Consider the following 25,442-nt stretch of genomic DNA (forward strand, 5'->3'; position numbering starts at 1 on the left):
AAGAACTGTGTCTACAACTGCCTTCTCTACATCATTGTCTTTCAGAAGCAAATCTGAACAACCCACTATCTGTCCAGGGGAGTAGATAGAATATGCATTTCACTGGAGAGGCTCATTTCACATGGTCATTTAGAGGTCAGTCTTCAAGCAGAGTTCACACAATCTGTTAGAAGTCAGGTTTTAGGTATCTAATCTAAGCTTGCTGGAACTGGAGTCAACTTTGTATGTAAGTCAACTTATATATGTAGATAAGCATTATTTATGACAAAATAAGACTGCTAAAGCAGCACAGAAAATGTAAAACAGTGATAGTGCATTTACAATTTGAGTTTCTTGGCAGTATATAGTTGCAAGGTTATTTTTATATGTGACTGTTTTTAAATGAAACAAAAAATCTGTAGGTCTAAATGCAAACTACATTTTATACGCTCTTGTTTTACCAAAATGCCAGATGTTTCAGGTACAATGAGGCTGACTCTTTAGAACTGGTTTGTTCAGCTCAGTCAGAGACAGCCTGCCAAAACAAGGCAGGTTAACTCCAAATCACTGCAAATGTGCTCTGGGAAAGAGGAAAGACAGCAGTTGTTTCTAGACCAATTAATTACATACTTCGGGTTACTGTTTTTAGTGGGTGGTTGTAATAACCAAATGACCCACAAATACTCCATGGAAACCTTAGAAAAAATATTCTGTTTGAAGAACGTTTTTACTGTGTACTGTACAGCTGTGATCTTTCAAAGAACTTTTAATGCTAAGAATAATTTCAGAGCAAGTCAGTCATAGCAAAAGAAGGAGGTATTTTAAACTTTCTGTAGGAAACGTAGTTTTCTTAGATGGATGGGAGTCTGAAATATTTCCAGTCTTCTGTAGCTTATATTGCTTTTTCTTTCAGTTTTTTTTATGGATTCACAGTAATAGATAATGTTAGTGATATGCATTCCAGGAGGCCTCTTCTGCTTTGGCCTACTTTCAACATACCAGTACAGAAAGATGTGAGAGGATTAGTTTAGGCTGTAGTCTCATGTATGCACTTCCAACAAGCGTAAGTCAAAGCTGCCATCACCCTGTTCTGTCTTTCCTTCTGCCAGGCTGGTCCTATGGATCTTCTTTGCTTGGATCAGATAAAGAGTAGCCCAGGGTGCCATGCCAGGTAAAAAGCAGTAAATGCAGCAGAGGCCTACATAAAAGCTTGTGCTGGCTTTAGGGTGGTAGTGGGCAGTGGGTTCTGAATAACAGTGACACTTTTAAACATCTCTGTGTGAAGCTGTGACTTCAGAACTCCTGCCATTCCAGTAATGATGCTCTCCTGCTCACTAATTCTACTGGAAGAAACATTATTGTTGCTCTTGGGTTTTTCTGTTCTGCTGTTTTAATTTTTCTGTTTCATGACAGTGCACTATAAGTGGTTTTTAGTTTAAGAGTAAGGCTTTCTGTCCCAGGATTTTTATCCATGAGTTCATCTGCTCCTTATGTTGCTGATTTTTATTTCTCATTGAGGATTTACAGTCCCTTGATGTTTGGTAAATGAAAAGATAAAGCTGCAGTAACAAGTATCCTAGAAAATCAGACTGCAAAGAAACACCTGCAACTGATTTATACTCTCTGTTTCCTTTTCCTGCCTACCCCCTGTCCTGTCTCCCTCCCCTCAATTCTTGTCTCTTCAAACATAGTAGCCTCTCCCCAAATTCCTTCAAATTTTCTGCTATTTACTCAAAACCAGACAAGCACCCTTACTATGAAAATTACCAAATGCAGGTCCTCTTCAGGGTAAGCTTGTCTTTCCTTCTGTTGTACAGTTGTAGTGCTACTGGGAATCTTGCATCTTGTACTTTCAGTAAAAGTTATTTTTTTCCAAATGTATGCAATGCAACTGTGAATTTTGCTTCATAAGTCAACTAGTAATTTATTTGAGAGAGAAGAATAAAAATAAATTGTTTGTCTCTGAGGTGATGGAGATAAATCATAATCATGTATTAGAAATATTATTTATGTTACATGGCAGTCAAATTGCTCAAACAATTGTATCAACAGAGAGGTGGGAAACTATAGCAATGGTGCCTAGAGGGATGATGAAGTGACCGAATAAGAGGGGAACACTCAAATTCCTGAAATTGCAGATGGAAAATGTTTCTATTCTTTGTCCTCAGCTACATGTTGGTCTTCATCAAATTGTGCCAAGACCAACTGTGCATGTCTGAGACACTGAAACCTCTTTGCAGTGTAATGAAAATATTTCTCTTCTATGAACATCATAATAATTCATATAGAATTATGATGATTTTAGAGCCATAGAGATACTTCACAGAATTATGTAAGGCATCAGACTGTAAAGCAAAAATTGCATCAAACAGTACAATCTGAGGTAAAATAGTTAAAGTAGTCGGAAAATATGCCAAATTCTATTTCCCAACAAGTAGATAACTTGTATTTTATGGTTACATTTCTTTTTCTACAACTTACATTTGCAGTTAAGTGTTTTTCTCAGTATTAGAGAAAAGTAAACTAGATCAGATAAATTAGGATGCAGTCATGCCACCTTCTTATCTAAAGTTGGTCCACGTGCAAAAATGTTTGGAGCTTTTTTTTTTTGTTAGCTGTCAAAATTCCATCACCAAAGGACTTTCTGCTTTTGATGTCAGACACCAGTATGCAATAGTCTGAGCTTTTAAGGCCAATGTTGAAAATTCGTCTGTATCTGTGTTTTTCTATTCATAGCTCTGCTTTTGGGGGGAAAAAAAAGGAAACCATTTTTTTTAAAAAAGTAAATGTACAATTGCATGTAGTGTTTATAGTAGCACTTAGTCTAAACATCCATAAAAATGGTTGTAGGGTATCTGTGTTTGGGTATTTGTGAGTGGCTGCAGCATGGACCCATGTGCATTGATACGAGCTGTATGCTGCAGCTGGTTTTTCTCATTTTAAAGATATGACTCTAAAACTATTTCCACAAAGCAAAAAAAAAAACAAAAAACAAAAAAAAAACACAACAAAAAAAACAAACAAAAAAAAAAACCAACAAAAAAAAAACAAAAAAAAACCACAAAAAACTATAAAACTGCTTCTACAATGGCTTTCTTTTGCTGAAGTGGCAATGTGAAAAAGGATTTTCCTGGGCAGATTAAAAACACTGGGTGCTCCAGACAGAACAATCGAGCATTTCAGAATGAATTATACAAACTTGCTGAACCAGACTCTTCTCCCTCTGGGCATGTATTTGTTTGCATATATTTATCAGTCTGCTTGGAAACAGAATGAGAAACATTCATGCATTGCCTTTTAGAGAAGAATCTGAATGGAACTTTTTTTGTTATTGTATTAGGGGGAAAAAAGCATCCTAGGGAGGATTGTAGCCACTTACTGTAAAGTAGGAAGAGGCTGTAATGGCGCTTCATCCCACTGATTTTCAGAATGTGAGTTGCTAGTTCATCTTTCCTTTAGATAATTCCATGCTCCGATTTAACAGTAAAGCATACTATAACTCCCTGTCTCGTAGCTCCCTAAAGGAGGTATTTCAGGAAACCCTTACTTGCTTGTAGTTTCTTGACTGTCAGGCTATTTTACTTCTTTATTTTCATTCATGACCACACATGAAGCGCTTCAGACGTGATCTGATTGCTAGGATTTTAGCAATAAATTCAAATGCTTCCAGAATTAAAAGTTCTTAAACTAATGGCTCCCTTACTACATTTAATATTTTAACAGCTAACTTCTCATGAAAGACCTTACTGGTTTGTTAGAGTTATGACTTTATGGCCTCAAAATCAGGTTAGATCTAATATTAACTGTGGTACTTCACAGGATACAGGTCTATCTAGCAAGCACACAGAGCAATTACAGCTCCTGAAAAACTGCTGGAATTCTCTTCCCTCGTGACCGGAAAAACTGTTCCAGCGTTTGACATAAAGCAAATGCTTACCAGTCACTGTGCAAGAGGCTGCTTGCAAAGACTATGGGACGTTCACACTGCTCAGTGCACACAAAGAAAGCTGTATTAGGAACCTGCTCACACATCACTGATGTTGTTAGTAAGGAGGCGAGTTCTTAGAGTGGTTGTTTTGATTATTGGTCTGCAGAGCCCAAGAGCACTTCAGGGTCCAGGTGCCCCATCAATCCATGTCATAATTTTATCTCGTGAAAAGGCTCAGGGTGCACCATTTGCTCTTCTCAAATTTTGTTTTACCATCTAAGAAGACTGATTTTCTTGCTTTTCTTCTACTTTTTATGTCCTTGTAAATCAGTGCTATTGGACATTTGCTAATTTCTAGGTTAGGTTGCTTATAGCTCCCACTACTAGAAGTCTGAATTGAAAACCAAAATACCAATACAGACAACTTCAGCATAGCTTATACATCTTCATGTCAAAAGACATGAATATTGCTGGAAATAATGAATATGTAATCACATATTCCATAATGAGGAAAGTGTCCTGCTCTTTCAAGAGTATACTGAGGATTTAGGGATATACCCTCTTCACTTAAAGCTCTCCTTCTGTTATGTGAAAAATGTATTAGGCCACTAGAATGACAGTTCCACTGTTTTTCCTTATTTGATTTTACTTTCTAATTAATCTGACTTATTCATTCCAAAGGAAGCTGGTGCCTATCTTGGTTAATTGTGGATGTCTGTTTATGTCTTTGTACGAAGATTTCAAGCAAGGCTATTTGGCTTCCATGGCTATGAAAATATATTGGCAGGAATTTTAAAATCTTGAGGAGAATTTGCTTTTCGGTAAAAGCAGTAATGGAATCAGTCGTTCACTTTCACCCACTACCTAGTAGATTATAAAAGCTGGTAGAAGTTTTTAATAAGGAACAATGCCAAAACACTGATTGGTGAAATTGGGTAAATAGGGAACTAGGGAATAACACAATCTTTAATGACCTCCGCATTTTGATTTAATAACTGTTTACACAGAAACTGTAGATTTTTCTTTAAAATGGCAGTTGTAACCATAACATGCCATGAGGATTTTCTGCTCCATGCTTTGGCTGTTCATTTTCTGGGCCACAACAATCTTACTAATATAATCTGTATAACACTGGATTTATTTTCACGTACTTGCTTTTTACTTTTTACCCAAACTTGTTCTCTATGCTAGGGATCAAGAAATGGTTCAGACTGAAAATTATTAATCCAGTCCCATTTTCAGCTATATATAATAATTACTAAATCTCCTTCAGTTATTTTTCATGGTTAAAAAAAAAAAACCCAAAACCAACAAACATTTTGGAGTGGTGTACCTCAACCATGAGGTGGGAGGAGAGGAGAGCTTTAGCTTACATCAGACAGACAAATCAAAGTCAAGAGTTGAAGCTCCCAAAGGAAAGCTCTAAACAAGACAACTGTTTGACAGTGTCCTGTAGAATATCAAGACTGACATCACATCAATCTATGTTCTGGACCAAGTATGAAGCAATATTCCTGAAATTTATTTGTGGTCAGAATTACTCTCATAAACTGGCCCAGCATTACAGTTTAGCATTAGTGTATCCTGAAGGGTTAGTTGCTATGTAGTTGGAAAGGCTTAGAGAATTTCTTGAAAACCTTTCAAGATAGCTTCCCTTCCCCCCTTGCCTTGCAGTGAGACAAGAACCTGTCTCATGGAAATTTAGCCAGACAGACTGCCTTACAGATCTCTTGGTCCAGTGACTTGAAGCTGATGTAACTGTGGTTTAGATTTAAGGCCACTGCACATAAATTAATTTAGTTACATGATTGAGTAATATTTTTTCGAGTTGAGATGAACACTTTCAGAAACAATTGTATGTTTTAATTCATTATTCAGTAAAGATGAATTTTAGACACCGGACACTCAATAATGAGTCTTTGTAGATGGAACCTGTGGTTGCCTTATGCAGCTGATGCTACCAGACCTTTCAGTGGGACTGCAGAGGAACAGAGCTGGTGATGCTGGGGGGTAGATCAGGCAGCATGTACCTTGGCAGGTTTCTCTCTGCCAGTATAGTTATGAGTGCATTCCCAAGGTGAATGTCATTTCAGTGAGGAAAGTTTGCTTGAGTGGGTAGGGTAGTGTAAATTACCTCTTCCTCCAGCAGCAGAAATGCAGAAACCAAGCTGTTTTGCCAAGTAGGGATCTACTACTGCTCCTTGAACTGCTTGTTACAGGATTAAAGAGAGAACGGGGCTTTTTGCTGCCAACATACCTAATATCCCACAGATGTTTTGGAGAAAAAGATTATCTACCTCTCCCGTTTTGATCTGTGAATTCAACGTACGTTTAGTATCCTCTAATGTTTATTTAGTAAACCATTCTACCATATCAGGGGGACTGCAAGATATAATGGAACCATTGTTGTCAAATGGGGTTTTTTGAACTTTGCAAAGAAAGATCAGAAGGAATTTATCTCAATAGAGACAAAAAAAGGTAATAAAATCATATTCTCATTCAGAAATGACCTAGCATTTTTAAGTAGGTGGAGTTCCTTCCTCTTAATGAAATACCTGTAACCTGCTTCTCTGCTATCCTTTTTTCTCTAAGTATTTTATAAATTCTTTATGCATTGTTTGTCCAGTCGCTAAGTGTGAAGGTTCACAGTTTTTTATTCTCTTCATCTGAAGTCTCAGATGCCACCTACACCTTAAGGAAATACATGGCAGAATTTAGTTGACATGTTCATGTTGTTTGCAGTGGGTAGTTTTTTGTCTGGATTATGCTGCACCAAGGGCCATATTTTGCCACAAAAAGGATAAACCTGTCTTCCTCAACCCCCACCTTACAACTTCTTCCCTTGCAAAGGCACCAGCAATCATGCAGCCACATGACTAGATCAATTAAGTAGCTGGTATAGTTGAAAAATAAGCCCAAAAAAAAAAAAAAAAGTTCGTTTTTTCACCAGATCACTACCCTTTCAGTATTGGCCCAAAATAACAGTGAAACTGCATTTTTAGTGTGGAGGGTGGCTTCGATACATCCTTAACAAAAATCTTTTACATGTCACTTCTGGTACAGAGCATTTTAGATCAGGGGTTGTTGAAATGTAAAACTTACAAAATATCACTGGCTGTCCTGTGCAGTGGTACTTTGGGAAACTTTCTTGAACAACGACTCACTAGCAATACTTCCTGGTAACATTTATTGTGTTGATTCTGACATGACTCCCTGCAGAATAAAAATCTTGACATTAATGAATGTCTTGAAAGGTTTACAGGAATTCTTTAAAACTGCAAAATACCTGAAAATTTAACCAGAATATATATTAGGAGAAAATCAAGGGGGAAAGAAGCCACTTCGAATTTCCCATTTTATTTTGTGCAGTTGTTTTCTGTCCAATTTGTGGATTTTGTCATACGTACATTATATTATCATATGAAGGAACTATTGATCTTCATTAGCAACTCTGTTTGGACTGATTTAAAAGGTAACATTATTAAACTGATCAGAAATATTATGCCAGACATTCAGAGTAAAACAGTCTGTTTTCTGTAGTATGACTACATCTAACACCACTTCTTAAAGTTGTTTGTTTTGTAAAGCACTTTCATACTTGGAGAATATTTTTCAAAGTTACACTATCAGTATGGGTCCACAGAATTCTTTCTTTGCATTTCCAGCTGCTCTATAATAAATTCCATCTGTGTTTTAACTATATTTGTATTGAATTTTCAGCTATGCTAGCTTATGTCTGTCCTCTGTCTTACTGACCCTAAAGTCAACCAAAGTGGTGGGCATACAGCCAATTAGATGGCATTTGGTTAGTTTACTCCCTTTTAAAGTAGTTTAGGAAATGTTACTCAAATATTTCTCTTTTTGTCAAGACTGTTTAACTTTCATAGCTTCACCCCCTTTACTCTGAATTTCCTCCTTCTCAGTATTTTTCCAGTTCTAGGGTAAGGGATTAGAAATGTACCTCACCTCTAGCTATTTTCATCATAGTTTTCTTCCCAAATTTCTAGGTTTTTTTGTCTAGCTATGGGGTTTTTTTTCCTAATACTGGGTGTGCGTATAATTTTGCTTTGTACTACTTTGCATTTGTCTTTTATACATAGTTATATAACCCCAACACATAGTCTACGCTCATAACTTTAAAGGGAATTAGGCTGTGCAAGGAGTGCAAGATCAGGCATTTGGAAAAAGATCCAGTGGAATTGTTTTCTTTTCCCTGTACAATGAGTATTTGTCTTAAACAACTTCCATAGCTCTTGGAAACTTATTTCACTTCTCCTTAGGTAATCTATTACCATTAGCCTTTTTTGGTCGGAAGCCAGTTCATTCCTATAGGCTTTACTAAAGTGTGAGTTGGGTTTTTTCCCCTTCTGTTTGGGTTTGTTGGGTTGCTTTTTGGTTTGGGTTTTTTTCTTTAACCATTCTCTGAAATGATTCATGTTTTCGTGTCCCAGATCAGTGACCAGAAATGCAGCTTCTTGTTTCAAAAGCCCAGACCTTTACTTATATGTTGTTTTATTGCAGAATGGATGGGATGTTGCCAAGGCAATGTCTGATTAAAGTATGATAAGAAAGTATATTTAGTGATTAGACTTATCAGACTTATTTCATTTTTTGAGAATCACATCCCAGATCATGTATCACACCATACTATTGATAATACCATACTCCTGTCAGTATTATTTAGGACATGTTTTTTCTCATAGCTTACTGGGAAATTTAAAAAGAAATAAAAATATTGTATTGCCTTTTACATACACGTGGGACGGTTTCCTCACTTCACTGTGTGTTGTGTTCTCTGGAATGTGTACTCGAGTAAAGGAAGCTGTACAGTATTTCTTAGAAGAACAAGCCAGGAAATAAATTGCAGTGATGCAAATAAATCAGTCCGACGGACAGGGTTTTGAAGAGTGAACTGGTGTAGTTACCTAGCCGACTGTATCCAAAATCCAAAAAAGAATTGCAGTTCTTTAAAATGGGCTGAGGGGGAACAAGGCGTCCTTAAAGCGCACAACAGAAGGTGCAAGGAAGAGCAAGTAATTTAGGGTAATAATGAGATACTGACTTCCTTGTGTGGTGGTGAAAAGACCTGCCAGCAATAAGGGGATTTTGTGTGCAGCAAATGCCTCAGAGGTCCGTGCTCAGCTTTGCTCCTTTAGTTGTTGAAAAGTCAAGGCTCATTTTGGTGTGGTTTCTGTTTCTGGAGTTGTTTAAACATAGTTTCTATTGTTGTTTGTACTATTGATATCAGTAGAATGTGAATGTGTAAATAATTGTTCACCAGGATAACTGTGATACCATGAATTGAATTTGCTACTTAAGAATGACTGCTGTAATTGCATTTGCCTTCCCAGTGGGTACTTGCAGAAGTTCAAGAAATTATCGGTATCCTTAGGCTCTGGCCTGCAGCACTCCTTTTGGGGTTTATCTTCTCAAAGGAACTTTTGACATTTCAAAGTTGTAGTTGACATACAGCATCCCTGAGCATGAAGTACTCCTCAATCAAACCACACATCACAGTCTTTGTCATGTTCTGAAAACAGGTGTTGTGTGTGCTTAGCTTTGTCAAAGAGAGGTCTCTCCTACGGTCTAACACTGTAGAAAGCAAAATATCAAAGAACCTTAGCACCTATGTTATCTACTCCATTACCCTTATTAGTCTCCAATAATTTTAAAGCCTAGCTACAAATTCAAGTAGGATCTTAAAAACTAATAAAACCATGTGAAAGCAAAATGTCATTCATAACAACTCATATGGGATAAAAAAACCCAATAAATTGCCAAAATTGTGATTTTTGTTTTTTTATAGAGCGTGGTGTTTTTAAGCCATGGAAACTGCATACTTGCAAAGTTGTTGTACCTGATGAAAACCTATACAGATAAATAGAATTTCAGTGCTTTTAGAAACTCTATGTATCTGCTTCTTCATTGACTTTTCAGAATATTTTACCACAAGATACCCCATGATACCTGTTCAACCTTGTTTTTAAAGATACTTGCAGTTTTGTTTTTATTTAAATTTTCACTTTAACAATGAAAAATACTCTTTTAGAGAAGAAACATATGTAGAATACTTCAGAATCTTCTGAATATCCGCAGGTTAATATTTCTATCCTACAACAGAAGTGTGGACATTTTATTGCATGTTTTAATTGAGTTTAAAGTGAAAGCCACCTTTTTAAAATAGAATTGCACAGTGAGAGTGGTAAAGTTTTTATCGAAATTCAAGATGAAACAGCAGAAATAATTAAAAGTATGGCACAATCTTTTTACCATTTATGGTCATGGTAAAAAAAGAAATCGGAAAAAATGTGCAGCATTCACTGGAAACTAGATAGCAAAAATGAAGTGATTAATGTGAAGTAATTTAGATTAAGAAGAATACATCTTAGGAAGGCATCCAAACCTGCAGGCTTATGTCACACTTCACAGATTTTGCAGAACTGTTCCCATAATCCTACTTGAATGAAATGTAGCATTTTAATATTCAGACTTACTGCAGTATAAACACATTTGTCTTACATCACTTTCTTGAAATGAAGTTTTATGATACTACATCCCTTTATAGTTTATTTTCATCTCAGCTGAATAGCTGATGTATGCAAAACTTGATGCTTCCTAATTATACCAGTAAGAAGCCCAGAAAGAGATGTAAGGTGCAGACTCTCTCAAAGGATTTCTGTGGAAGTTGAACATGTAAGACTGGGTCAAAACCAAAGTTAAAACTAATTTGGACAAGTTTGTTCATCCATTTCTACCCAAACATATCTCAAAAATTACATGAAAATGCATTTATAAAGTCAGGTACAAGAAGTTATTTTCTTAGTCTCCTGTGAGTTCCTTTAGTCTATGTTCTCTCACCGTACAGCATCTCAATCAAGTTGCCCTGTTGTCATCTTGAACAAACATTGGGAATGAAGGCAAGATGAACTCCTTGCTTTCAGGTCTTACGCCTTTTATCTGCGAGTCAGAACAAAACGTCTAGAGCCATCCTGCTAAGCCAGGAACAGCCCAGAGATCTCACATAGGCTGCTCTATGTGTGTGATTCATGGACTTCTGACCCAATGTAAAAAAATGCTGGAATGATGATGTCATACTAAACATGTGCAAAGCTTAATCTTTTGTAGCAAGGGGTTTTGCTTGTTTCTTTTTAAATAAAAGAGCTTGTGATCAAGCCAAATATGGGCATTGTTTAGTGTAGAGAAAAAGTCTGATTTCTGGCACTATTCAGATCATCTGTCATATAAATTAATTCTCTACAGAAGTGCTCGCATGCTACAATGTCCTTAAGATGTAGTAAGCACACCCCTTTAATTAATTTCAACTTCCAAACTTCAATTTCAAAGGCACCTGATTCCCACAAATGGAAATGGTACAAAGCAGTGAGAAGCTGATTGCAGGTTCTTCTATCAATGTGCTGTGGACATCTTTCATAAAAGACGATGTTACACTTCCAAGAACGCATTGTTGCTTACCAGCAGACTGAATGCTTCCTCCATGGAAACCATGGAAAATGTCCTGGTGGGTTTTGCACCAACGTATTTGGCATAGATGAGGGTTGTGCTGGCTTAGTGTCTCTTTGGTTGCCATACAGAGAAGAATTGCTGATGCAAGATGTTTTGGTCTGTAAACAAATGCAATGGTGAAAGAGCTCTCTTAAAAAGCATTTTGTTGCAGTGTACAGTGTTGGAGTGGTTCATGATCCACTAAGTAAGGAGAAACACTAGTCAACAGCTTTTCTGTGTATTTTAGAACAATTGCATTCCTTTTTCTAAGCCAAAATATAGCCATCACCATTATATAAATGTAAATCTTTCTTGAGAAGTCTGGTTCTCTTCCTTCATTTCCTGTAGCATGTTAGCTGCAGCTTATTTCAGACTGTTTTCTCTTAAGCTCCCAGAAAATGTAAACAGGGCATAAAAATCTTGTCTACAAATCTTCTCAGTAATAGTGAACTCCCACAAGGAGTACATTACCCATAAAATCAGTTATTGCAAATTACTATTGAAGTTTTCCGGGGTTGTTTTGTTTAGTTCTGATTTTATGTGTTTTAATGTCTAGAAAGAAGAATTCTGGTTTCTAAACCAAAATTAAGTCTTTAGTATGTTGTGCTTGGACAACCGCAATCTTCATGATGCATGTCTTTTTGTTATACATAATGGTGGATTTTGGTTCCTCAAAGTTCTGTTCAGCAGGTGAGCATGCAACAAACATGATTCTACAAAGGAAGATCTTACTAGAACACTGCGCCAAGAGAGCTAAAATTATTTTGTATTGTTAATTTTTTTACAGTGCTGCTTTATTTTCTTTTTAGTACTGTCTGATCTGTGGATCTTCTATTTTGCTTGACAGACTGAGTCAAGTCAAACTATAGAATAAGACTAAGTTTTCCATTTATAGTCAGCTTCAATTTTTCACTTTCATTCAATTTTTCATTTTCATTTCAATTTTTCATTTTCACTTTTTCATTTTCTTTCAATTTTCATTCAGTCTGTGCTTGTTTACTATTTACCACTTGCAGATATCACTAGTTATCATGTAACGAAGTGATGCATTATATATTTCTTTGTAAAACCAGACTGAAAAATGGTCATCTACTTGCAGTTGACAGTGGTTTCTGTGTATTTTATCCATTTTGATGAAAACGTGTTGGTAAATTTTTTCCAGATCTAAATGCAATGGGGCTTGCCAGCCATGCATATGGAGAATAGTGTTTCCTCTTCCCAAGAATTTGTGCCCAACTCTCTCAGATATGTTCATTGTCCTTGACTGCTGCTCTAAATATAACTCAATGCATGACTTTTGACCACTCAATAACTACCTTACCTTTCAGAGTAGCTTTCATACAGGTCTCTCCCAGCACAAGTTTTATTACTTCTACACTGAAAATTCTGACAGTATTACTTTGATATGGGTTTCTTATATAATTAATGTTGCTTCCATGGGTCTATAATCATAAAAACATGCATTAAGATTAAATGATAATTCAGTTGAAACTATAAAACTGATGTGTAGTAATTATTGTTGGACAGTTGTGATAGTGAACAAACTGGCTAGTGTACAATGGTCCTGTTTTATCAGTTAAGTCAATACAACGTCTCATACTTTGGCAGGGAATTTTTTGAAGATCTGTATTAAAATGTATTATTATCAATGTATGTATCTATACAGTCAGAATATGTTAAGATGTTTAGTCTGAGAAATATGATTTTGTGTTATTCAATATGTTTTACAATATCACTAAATGTTTTCATGCTTATGCTACAATGCCAGTAGTTTTTATTACAAAGCTGAACATTAGCACGGAAAATCAGTTTTAATTTACTGATAAAATGCTGAGGATTTTTTTCATTGTTCTCACAATTCCTTTAATAGTAGTACAGATTTTGTAATTTTTGAATTCAGTATTTCCAAGCAGCAAGTTGAAACAGTTGTTGCCAGTACTCTAACCTTGGTAAGTGGTTGTGCACTGGTGCTGAATACTTTCATATTCAGATGATAAAACTACTCAAGTCTGTTGGGTTAATGACGTGGTCTTTTATGGCATATATCTGTTCCATGGCTCATTAATTGCCTTCTAGTTTTTGACTACATGAAACTGCCACAACATGGATGGGGAGCTGGACAGCATGAGGACACCCTCTGGCAGAAGTGACGGAGAGACAGGATATGGTGTGGTTCTCTGAGGAAAGTGCTTCAAACTTGTGAGAAGGAGGCTGCCATGGCTCAGGCTGGTTGCAGCTGTAGATTTACTGTGAGCTGTGGAGTAGCTGGAGTGAGGGGGTTCACTGGGAGGGGAAGCGAAGGAAGCACAAACTGGCAGGTACCAAAAAGAGAAGATGGCACAGGGAGCAGATGTGCTCTACTTGCATGGAAATAAACTTGCACATTAAAAGTTGCCACTGGGGTCAATGGCAGCAATTATGCTATCTAGAGTATGTAGAGAGACAAAACCTGTACTTTGAAACCTGTTTGACCAGACAGAGAGAGGAACTTTCATTGAAGGTCAGTTGAGTAGTAACTTCCAGACCTCTGGGAGGTCACCCTTTCTGCAAGAGTAGAAACCTAAGCTTTCATATGCATTAATTTTAGATCTTTAGATAGCTTTCTTGAGAGCATTGCCAGTTTCTGTTGCAGCAGAGACAGAAGAAGAGTAAATGTTGAACAGCGCGTCAAAGGTCGAAGGATATGTCCTTCTACCCTGAACACGTCTCTTGTGGTGTCATTTGTTCCATTCAGATGAACTGATGTCAGATGACAGGGCCTGGACAGTAAATTGCTTGCAGAATCAGCAGTGAGTTATTTGTCAGTAGCCTGAACACCTGCTGAAGATGATGGAGTAGTTCTGAAATAAACTGGTATTTCTGTAGCCTTTAGCAGTAGAAAGGATGAGCTCCATAAGATACTGCATTTTGTTTAAAATTACTATTTGAAAATGCTGTATCTTCGTTACCTTAGTTTAATTTATTCTTGAAGTATTTCTGTATTTTGGATTTTTATTTTAGCATTTTGTTTGTCAGTTAGGAATGTTTTATTTACATTAATCTTGAAACAGACAACTTGAAACCTGATCTTTCTGGGCATAAATTCTCCTAAATTGCTCCTATATGTTTCTTATTTTGCTGAAATTGTTTGGTTTGTTTGGTTTTTTTCTGAGGTGAATTTTAGCATGCTAATTTGAATATGTAGTGTAATTATGATGTCATCAATATATTTATTCTGTTATTTTATTAAGCTGTTTCCTTATGTTTTTCTAGTCTGAGAGTTTCTCACAAGTAAACAAACTTGTTCAGGCCTCTGTTGAGGGCAAGAATGTGGTATAAAAATACCAGAGTCAGTTTTCTGTTGATCTGAAAGTACAACTGACTTGGGTGCAGCTGGAGTCTTACAGGAAGGTGGTTATAAATGTACCTTTGTATTCTCCGTAATTATTTTTTTCATGCACTTGTGTTCAGGAGCAGTCATTATTGCCCTGTACATCAGTGACTTAAAGCAGTGCTCTCCATTCCAGTTTACTACTTGTTTTCTGCTTCACCCAACATCCATGGGAGCTCACAACAATGGAATGAGTTTTAGCATTATTTAAGGACTTGTTTTCATAACTTAATATTAAGGAACCATATTGAGAAATACAGAAATGCTTCCAGATTCCCAGACAGAATTAGAAAGTTTGAGAACTACACCTTCTTGATTTTTTTCAAAATGTTGTTTCGTGTCATACTTCATGAAAGGACTGTCTCAGAACACTTTTACTAATTTTAAATCACTACTTTATTAAGGGTATTCCTTTTAAAGAGTAACAGCTCAATAAGCTCCTTAGTCAGATAACTAGATCTCTGTGGATCAACTTTTGTTTCAGTTGTCAGTGTGGACATACTCAGTATATATTCTCCTGAACTGTTGTCATTTTATCATTTAAGTTTAAAGAAAGAAATCACTTCCTACAGGATACCTTGATCTTTGTTTAAAAAAAAAAAAAAAAAAAAAAAAAATACAGTGACCAGCAGGAGTGGGTTTTGGTTGGGTTTTGTTTTTTATTTAAGTGTTCTTCCTTGCTTTGTGTGGCTCTTATATAGGCATATATAATTTGACTGTCAGTTCCTTCTCATGAAGTGCTACTAAAACTAAGTATCAAGCAACAGTAGCAGCTGTAGGGAGTGTTCCCCTAGCACATTTCACTATCTTCCTGCAGGTTAGCTCCTCTTTATAAACGCTAGTTTTAAAAGTTTCAGAATATTTGGAGAGTAAAGCTAGTCTTGCTTTGTTTCTTCACGTAACATAACAGAATTGTAACTTTTTAAAAAGTAGGTAGCAGAGTTGAGGGATTCCTTTTCTCTGCAGAAAGCATCAGTGAAATCCCCACAGGACACGCTGTAACCTGTTCTAAAGAACAATGGAAAACATGACAAGAATCTGTGAGTTTTTACACTGGAACTTCATCGCTTCATTCTCCTTTGTCTTGTTGCCAGTGGTTTGCAGTCGCAGCCAGGGCGGCTCGGGAGCGCTGCTGCTCGGGAAGCGGCGGCGGCCGTGCGGCGGGAGCCGAGGCTGCTGCAGGGGCGAGCGGAGGGAGCCGCAGCGCTCCCCGCAGCTCCCGGCCGGAGCCGCGGCCCGCCCGGCCCGGGAAGCTGCTCCTTACATGGGCATGGCCGCGGCTCGCCCGGGGCCCGGGCGGGGTGGCCCGCTGGAGCCGGGCCGGGCCGAGCCGGGGGCGGCGCGGCCCGGGGGGCTCAGCCAGACAAAGAACAGTCCCGGTAACCAAATAAGGAAGTTGGAGCTGGAGGATTTCAGAATAGGAGCAGAGGGGGAGATGCCAGGGAAGCCGGGGAAGCAGTCTGTGTGCAGGGAGCTGCTCTCTCCTGTTACCCGCGGAGTGGTAAATGCAGGGGTTCGAGGCTGGCGGACTTGTCCATACGCTCCTGTGATCTTCAGCCAGCAAAGTTAAGAACTCAGGCTGTGTTTGTCATATTTTCTCATGTTTCTGAAAGCTCTCTACAGATTTTTGTTTAGAAAGGAGGGCTCTTTGGCAGCCCTGTTGGTTAGCAGACTGAAGATAAATGAGTCATCCTTTGCCAGGCGGAAAGAAGAGACCCATTGCAGATAATTTCAGGCATTACAAAAACATATTATAAGTTTTTGTCTATTGTAGTGTTGTAATGAAAACCTAGAAATTCATCTAGAAAGGGTACACAGGCACCCCTGAGTGTCAGAAGTGTCTTTGCAGTTAAGAACAGTAGTAGAGAATGAGAGAAAAGAAAGAAAATAAGAACTATAAAACCCTAAAACTGTCCTGACGATTTGGATAGAAAAGCATTTCATAACAATATAAAATATAGAAAAATGTTATGGGATTTCAGAAATGCAAGTTAGGTACTGGTTTAAACATAGGTGCAAGATTCATGCCCTGTGATCCAGTGTCTTGGGGTGTTGTTTTACCTGCTTATTTGGGCTGAAGTTAAAAGGTCTTATTCCTGGTAGAAAAACACATGGAACACCGTTCAGTTTTTCCCTTCAGACTCAAAGCAGGAAGAATCCACACAACAAATATTCTGAAGGAAGAACCATAATCTCTGCTGAGTGTGTGGAACCTAGAATAGAGAAAACTAAATAGCTGTGGGCACAAACTTCAGCAGTAACATTTAACATACTGGCCTGGTTTGCTCTGGTTTCAAAATGTTAGCAACAGAATGTGTCCTAAAGTCACAGCCTTTATAGCAAACAATTACATGCACTGTGAGCTTGACATCCTGATGAAAGGAAGTAAGTTATGCCTTGATCTTGAAATTGTGACAAGATCAGCTCATAAACAGCTACTGAAAAACATTTTAAATACTGTAGGGAAGCCTGGCTCAGAAGAAACAGCTTCTTTATCTTCCCTGACAGGCCTTACAATTACAGCAGCTGTAAGTTACTGAAGTGTAGCTAATTGAAAGATACAACACACTCACTATTGCTGTATCGGGGCTATTAAAGAAGGGAATGTAGTGTTGAGATTTGAGTTCAGAACTGGGAAGGACTTATAGGTGACATTCAAACTGCTGTGATCCTCTGCAACTTTTTTTAAGCCTTCTAACAATTTTAGCATCTGAAGTGCAGGTAGACCTCTCATAAATCCATGGCAATGCTTGTAAAAGTGAATTTCAGTATCATAGCTGAAGTGTCATGTCAGCTTTACTATGAAGTAAAACCTAAGCAGTGAATGGATTTTTTTCTATGTTATATTTTGTTATATTTAATTTCCAGAGCTCTCACACATTGCTGTATCAGTAGTTCTGCAGGCCAGGAAATCTCATGGATTACTCGTGGATAAAACAGACCAATCATGTGGGTACTGAAGTGTCTAGGAACTTTAAGGAAATCATTGGGATACTTGACTTCCCCATATACTAGTTGTTCAACCATCACTGTTCCAGTTCCTTATTAGAAAGTGCCTACATAGCAGACCCACAGTTTTCCTCTGTGCTGTCATAGGGGTTGCACAATAAGTCTGATCAATATCATTTAATTTTTTACCCTGAGGACCTTTGCTATTTTAGTCTGAAAGGTGAAATAGTGGTATAACAAGGAACACTTGAGTGTGAGTCACTTCGTCACCATGTATGTATGCACAAATGCATTTCCACAAAAATGGTAACTGCTGCCTTTTGAAAATTGACTCGGTAATAGAAACTTCTAATCTTTGGTTTTCTGTTGGTATTATTAGGAGTTTGGACAAAATTCTTCTTGTCATTGTTATTATTGTTGAATCCTGTTTTCCTAGACCAGAGACTGCAGTATGATTTGCTATCAAGTGTTGACCCTAGCTGTGTTTTCCTTTTTGTAGAGCACATAGCTTCAATGGTGTGTATTTGCAGAATTGAAAATGATGGGAAATGTTTGCTTAAATATTCTTTCTTGCAACAAACATGATCTTTTATTTTCCAAGTGCTAAGAACAACAAAAGCCACAAACAGCTTGGTACTTCTAGTTCAGACATTGTGAATTTCACCAAACAGAAATAGTACCAGACAAATCAATTTACAGTTACTACCTCAGTGTCTGCCAACACCAGCCAAGTTAAGTAGTACAGAATACTTGAAATAGTGCAAAATGCTTTGGACTGGCACATGTTTGGTAACTACCATTTCAGAGGTATAGTCAGTCACTTTTGGTTTTGGGAAATCCTAATTTTGCATTCTAAAGAAATCTCAAACTCTCACACATTCCAAGAAAATCAGTGTCCTGTTCCTGGCTTAGGAATCCACATTCAAAGCTATGCAGAAAAGTTTTGACTTTTCTGTCAAAGTTTTGTCCCACAGTATGGGAGGTGATATAGTTTTATGGAGATACTTTTTTTTGTTTTAAATAAAAAAATTAAAATCTGCAATGGTTGGCATGCCAAAGCTTATTTTGCACAGCTAGTGTAAATGGGATGCATTTCCCTTATGTAGGAAAAGCAAGGAGATTGTTGAACTGGCCTCCATAGATCATTGAATTCAGTAAGCTGCATATGAATCAGTTTGGAAGCTTGTAAACCCTTTCAATTCCCTCTTCTGGTCAGTCCTTGGGGTCTATTTTACTGACATTTCCATCTGAGTTTAATGATGTTTGAACTGTAATATGATGCAAAGCTTCATTGTAGCTAGCTGAATACTATTTGGGTTGATTTACAGGCATGCCTATATCCTTGCATTCATTTACAGATTTTAAGACAGAAAGAATCTCATGTCACATGTCTCCCTCATTAGAAAACACCATTTGAATCTCAATCACAACTTCTTCCTAGATCTCGGAATTTTTAAAGTTTCATTTGTTGGATTTTTTTCTTTTGTCAAAACATCCTGTTTTGATTTAAAAAAATTTGAGACTTCTGGTCTTAACTAGTGTGATCAGAATTGCACACTCCAGTATAGCTTTAAATGTCTCAGTTAAGTCAGCAGCTACAATGCTAAATTTTACATATCATAATGAGGGAAAATCAAGGAGGCAAAGATAAGAAAGGAAACAGAAGCGTAGTTTTTTGTATTATAGTAGCACCTGGAAAACAGCTGTTGGTTTTATTTATAAAAATATATGTACACTATTAAAATATACTTCCTTTGCTGAAGATACACTGCAGGCAAAAAGATTGTATTAAATCCTACAAATTATTCTGTAATAGTTTAAGAATTTGACAGACTCTCTCATGAAATCCATTGAGTTATTTTCATTTATTTTCACTCATTGCTGAGGATGTGATTAGTTTGTTAAAGGTTTTCTCCCTGCATGTTCAGCTTTTCTTTCCTGAAGGCATTCTTTTTAGTTTTTGTACTTCAAACAATACTAATTTAATTTTATTTATGGGGTGATTTGAAAAGTAATCTTAATTTTGTGAAGCTTTTCGAAGTCTGAATGAATGCTAGCAAGAAAACTTCAGGCAGTTTGGTGTTTGCCTGCTTTACTAGTGACATCTACCATTATCTTCCCTGGTCCACAGAAATTAATTGTTGGGCTCCTTTATTTTTCCAAAAGCAGTTTGTTTTCATTATAATTATGTTTTAATTATTTCTTTTAAATAATAGGACTTAACTGGAATTGTAGGCAATTGTCTTTTTATGTGTGAATTAGTTTCCCTCATTTGAGGTTGCCAGTCATGCTGTAGATATAGTTGGAAACTCCTTAAACCAGAAACAAATGTTCCTGGGACTGGAATTACAGGCAAAGTTGTTTACAAGAAAGAATCACAGATCATATTAAGTTAAGCATATGGTTTTACTTCTTTTCTCTTTGGATCTTTATCTTGCAATGTGCCTCATGCTTGTTTCCCAGTAAGCTGAGCTTCATTTTCACTTTCCATGCCCAAATATGCTGGGGAGTCAGAGAAAAGGAACTGTCTTAAACGAAGCTGATGTGCACAAGTTGTCTCTGCTTTCATCTTCCATTGCCATGAACTGAACATACGCATACACACACAGACATAAAATTCTTAGGTGCAAAAATTTTAAGAGCTGTGACAGAAGAAATGTTTGAGAACTTAATGCATGCCTTTGATGCAGTATTATCTCAATCTATTTTAATCCAACGCAAAGGAGAAGGTGCAGTTAAGAGATGCGAAGTCCAGGTAATGTTTTTCTATCACTGACTTTTCCTACTGTACATCAGTCTGCTCTTTGTTGCATGTTTTACGTTATCCGCACCTGTTACAGGCTGTAACAGAACTGCATTCTGCTTTTTAGATAAAATTCTTGACAAGCATACCTACCAAAAATCATAGAGAGACCTGACCAGCCACGAGTGATACTCTTCTTATCTTTGTGCTATCTTAATGCCATGTGTATGAACTGCCATGCTTCTTCCCCAGAGTCACGTAGCAGAATTGGAAACAGGGTGCTGGTGCAGCGCCAGCCTTCTGACTGCCAGGTTCTGGCATGCCACTCTGTTCTACCAATGGGGAGATGCTTCATTTTCCCCACCCTTTTTCCTAATTAGCAGCATTCCTCTGTTCTTCCTGTTGTATTCTGGAGGGATTGAGTGGTGTGGAGTGAGTTCTGAGTCCTAAAGAGGGCTTAATGGTGAAAAGGTGTGAAAGGGGTTGAGTAAGCAGAGAAATTTTCAGTGCTACCTTATTCTGCATTGTCCGCTGTGGAATGATATTTCTCAGATAGAGGTCTTGCTCATTTTGGAGGTTCATACCAGTTGGGGGAAAATAGTTACGGTGATGTTCTTGTAAACCAAACATATTCCCAGCCATCCAGAGCTGATCTGTAACACACACTGATTGGAAACTGGAGCTCAGAGAAGAAAGAGGATCACCCTTGCTTTCACCTGCCCTAAAAATTTTTAACTGTTTTTCCAGGATGTTGAACTGAGATTAACGGCAAAATGTTCATACATTCACTTGCTGCTTGTGAGGTAGAAAATGCAAGTGATCACCTCCATGGGCTAAGCATGGAATTGAGAATAGTGATTTTATAGATGTATCTTTTGAGATTATCTATCTTGTTTTAAGCAGATGTTGAAGTAGATATTACTAGTCATTAATTGTGTACTATGATTGCTTATGAAACTGATGTTGGCATGTAACCTGTAAGAAAGCACTGGATCTGGACTAAGTGGCTTATAGTAGGAAGGGTATGAACCAACAACAGAAATCTGACACTCTTTATCTCCTTGTGGGAAAAAAAGAAGAAAAAAAAAAAAAGGAGGAAAAAAGAATTGTCTACCTTCAAATTAACACCTTAGTGGAATATGTAGTAGTAATTAATGTATTTAGAGTAAGTGACACTCTGGAAGGTTTTGCATAATTAGATCACAAAACAACTAGATTTTTATATCATATAGTAATTTTTTTCTGATCACTGATGCTATTCTTTGGCAGATGAAGAAGGCACAAGAGAGTACTTGCAAAACAGATGACTACCGTGCAATAACATGATAAACATGATATTTTTTTTCTGAAAAAAAGTTTTAAAATCAGTTTAACTGAACACTTGGGGTCTTGGTAATGATGAATAGTGGCATAAGTGTTAATTTAAAAGAACACAGAAGTGTTAAAGGGCTTAGAAGAACAACTTGAGACATTGCTTCTGCAGCTTTACATTATACGTGTAGCCATCCCACCCGCTCTGTCACGCAGACAAAAATGATGTGGCAATCGTGGAAACTTTTGCCTCACAGAAGAGCTGATGTAAATTCTCGTAGCGACACTTTTGTGCAGCTGTATGGCAATATGGGAGAGCCTGGGATGTTTCTCTAGGCTGTTGCAGCGCCTTCTCAAGTTTTTCTGCTGGCTATGGATGTTCCTGGAGGGGAAAAAAAAGTTTACTTCCAGCCTGGCACGCGAGCATTTTTTTGGCAAAAAGTGTACCACAGAGTTACAGCTCTTGCAGCTCCGAGGGAGAGTAACTTAGGCTGTAGCAGCGGGTAGAAACATCCCGATGGCTTCGGGATCCCACGTCTCCCTGCCGTTCCCGGCAGCCTGGTAACGCCTCCCGCACGCATCGGGGCGCCCGGGGCGGCCGCGGGACTCTTAACGTGAAGCTGCCGGAGTGGGACGCGCCGGCGGCGGCTCCTCAGTGAGTCACGGCGCGGAGCGGCGCCCCGGGCCCGCCCTATATAGCCTGGGGTACCTGCGAGCGCCGCTCCGCTCCGCTGCGCGCCTGCTGCCGCTCGCCGCGTCCCCGGGACACCGGCGCTCGGGTATGTGAGAGCTGCCCGCTCCGCCGTGCCCAGGTAAGGGTACTTTCAGGATTTCGCGGTGACGTGTCTTCTTCAGATGAGGTTAACGCACGGCAGAAGCGGTGATGGGAGGCGAAAGGTCAGGGCGCATGAAATCATGCTGTAAGCGGACCGGGCTGACCGCCTTCCTTTCGAGTATTTCTACTTTTGATCTTCTCTTTCTTGATCTTTTGGTTTGCCTCATCGTCTGTAGTCGCGTTCGAGTGTGGTTGATGCACTTTAGTTGCCGACCCCGGCCGTCCCCTTGGTGTTTCCAGAGGCAGAAAGGATGCTTTTGTGGCGGCAGCGGCTCTGTGCATCTCTGTAGCCCAAGACTTTCTAAATCAGTCCTTAACAAATATGATAGGGCAGTAAACTATGAGTGCCTTCCCAGCCTTCTTTGTACGACACTTCTGTAGGAACCCAGTGATAGTTCTGGAGGAAGAGAATTGGTAATAGACAGGAGACTTGCTCTTTTAGAAGATTTACTACAGCTTCTTACCCAAATGAAACCAAATATTGGAGTTTTGGGTTGTTCTGTGGAATTCATATGTCTATAAGGAAGACATATTTGGTCATCTAGCACTTAATGTACGCTTGTAGCTAATTTTTTTTGTCTAATGTTTGTCACTGCTCGTTGAAAGGAATTTGGTGTTACTTAGTAACTTTATAACTTATAATAGTAACAGCTTTGGAGGTTTTTTCCTTTTTTTTCCAAGTCTACAGCACACATCAGACATGTATTTAAATTTTAGTAGTGAAGACAAAAAAAAAAAAGAAAAAAAAAAAAAAGAAAAGTTTCCTGGCAGTAGGCACATAATTAGAAAGAAGGCTGGGAAAAGTAAGACTGGCCTTCTTTATAATGATGTGTTTACAGAAACTTGGAAAGCAGAGATATGCATTGGCTATCAAAGAGAAACCAACGTCTGCTATTGGAACATTTGGGTCAGCTTTTATATTAAGGAATATGGCACTGCAGAGCACACATCTAAAAATAGGAGTGGACACAGTCAATGTTTGATTAGGCTTTGAGGTCAAGAAACTGTTTTTCCATGGTATTCTGTGGCTGTATTGCACTGAAACCATGATTCCTGTGAACAAACCTTATATTTCTGAAATTAACTTTGTAAGATGTATTACATACTGTGCAGAAAGTTTTATGTTCATTCACGGGTTTGTGTGCACAGAAGTACACTGGCATTCTGGGGTGGGAAAAGTTTTGATGATGTTCTTCAAGGAAGCCCAGCAGTTTCCAGACATCCAGAGCTGGTCCGTGATTCACAATGCATACCAGACATAAAAGGATTAAGATACAGAATTGATAACAAGAGGATGGAAAAAAAAAAATCATAGAAATATTAAATGGCTCTCAGCATATGTCCATTGGTTGTATCTAAACCACTTCACTATGAAAATGGGGCAAACACTTGTGAGAACAAGAATCTGAGAGAGATTGTGTTGCATCCTGCTTTTGGTTGGGGAACAAAACCTGAAAGAAGTGTCTGTGAAATGATGTTCTCTTACTGATTTTCCTGGCCAGAAGGAGAAACCCTGTGGGAAAAAGGTGAGGGCAGATGGATAAGAGTTTGAATAAAAGAAACTGGAAACGTGGGGTAGGAGATATACAGATGTTCTTGCAATGTTTGAAACACGTAGGAATATGTAGGTAGGATATTGTTGGAATTGGGAGTGTCTCATTTGGATAAAACAAATCCTCATCTTTGAGATAGTGTAAATCTGATAGTGGATCTCATATTTGAGATGAGATTTCTCTCATCTTTGAGATAGTGGAAATCTGATAATCACGAAGTCAGAATTTACGAAGTTATCACACGCTGCAATCTGATGTAGCACTTTTCCTAAAACTGCAATGGTGGGTATGTGGTAAAGGTTTGTTAGCAGTTGGCAGATATATGTCACATAACTTTTCTTGCAGTTTTCTGAGTCAAGAACACTTTTTTCAGTAAAAAACTGTCCTGAAAATTTGAAGTGTGTTTTAACTAACAATTAAAAATGCATTGATGTAAGATAAATGTTTTTGTTACTGAAATCCTAGAAATTTCTCTATTATCTTCAAAGTGTTCTTAAGTTTCTTTGTTCTTTTCTTTTTGATTTTTTTACTGGCAAAGCTCATCTTGCTGGACACTCAAGCACCAATTATTGTGGGCCTATTGACTAGCCTGAGCCTACTGTTTTCGCTTTGCAGAGACTATGATGGTTGCAATATATAAAACTTTGCACTGCAGAATTTTTTGAGCTGATATGATGGTTGTGGAGGGCATGAGAGTCCAAATACTCCACAAGCAGGAGTGTGATTGCAGTTTTGTCATCCACTTTGTGGTCTGTGTGACTGCAGCAGGCATTTCTAATAGCTATGTTAGAACAGCATGCCTCCTTTTTTGTAAGGACACAGTGGTAAATCCGATGAGTAATGTTCAGCTGTTGGGCTTTAGGCATTGGAAGACCAAGGAAGCAGTCTGCCTGGAATTGATCTGTGGGATACTGGTCAGCCCACTTACTTATATGGAGAATTTCTTCCTTCTCTCCTCTACAGAATTTCTTCCTATTACTCTGTTTCAAAATGATCCATTAGAGACTTACTTTATTGAACTTACCTGTTTCTCAGCTGAGCAAAGTAAATCAATCATACTTATAAAATCATGCAGTTGATGGAAAATAATGTATTCCTCTAACAAGAACCTAATTTCTCATCCAGTTCTACTTAAATTAGCTGCTTTTCAATTTTACTTATGCCAACATTCATGTGGATCCATGTGCCTGGGAGCAGAGTAGACTGTCTGTGAGTGTGATGTCATATATGTAGGTTTTCTCTGTGTGTATAGCATCATTTCCTGTAGATTA

At 38.0% G+C, this 25,442-nt stretch overlaps 1 protein-coding gene across 5 annotated transcripts in view; it reads left to right on the plus strand.

Moving 5' to 3' along the window:
• PALLD (palladin, cytoskeletal associated protein) overlaps positions 1–25,442 on the plus strand; it is a 190,734-nt gene that overhangs the window by 100,753 nt on the left and 64,539 nt on the right. Inside the window, exon 1 of one of the 5 annotated variants that reach the window (XM_053974903.1) lies at positions 22,510–22,595. The exons of the other annotated variants lie outside the window; for them this stretch is intronic. The gene's annotated coding sequence lies outside the window, so the exon portion shown is untranslated. Of the gene's footprint in view, positions 1–22,509; positions 22,596–25,442 lie in introns of those variants that run through there. 5 annotated transcript variants of the gene reach the window in all.

Source organism: Vidua macroura, chromosome 4, assembly GCF_024509145.1.
Source record: "Vidua macroura isolate BioBank_ID:100142 chromosome 4, ASM2450914v1, whole genome shotgun sequence".
Lineage (NCBI taxonomy): Eukaryota > Metazoa > Chordata > Aves > Passeriformes > Viduidae > Vidua > Vidua macroura.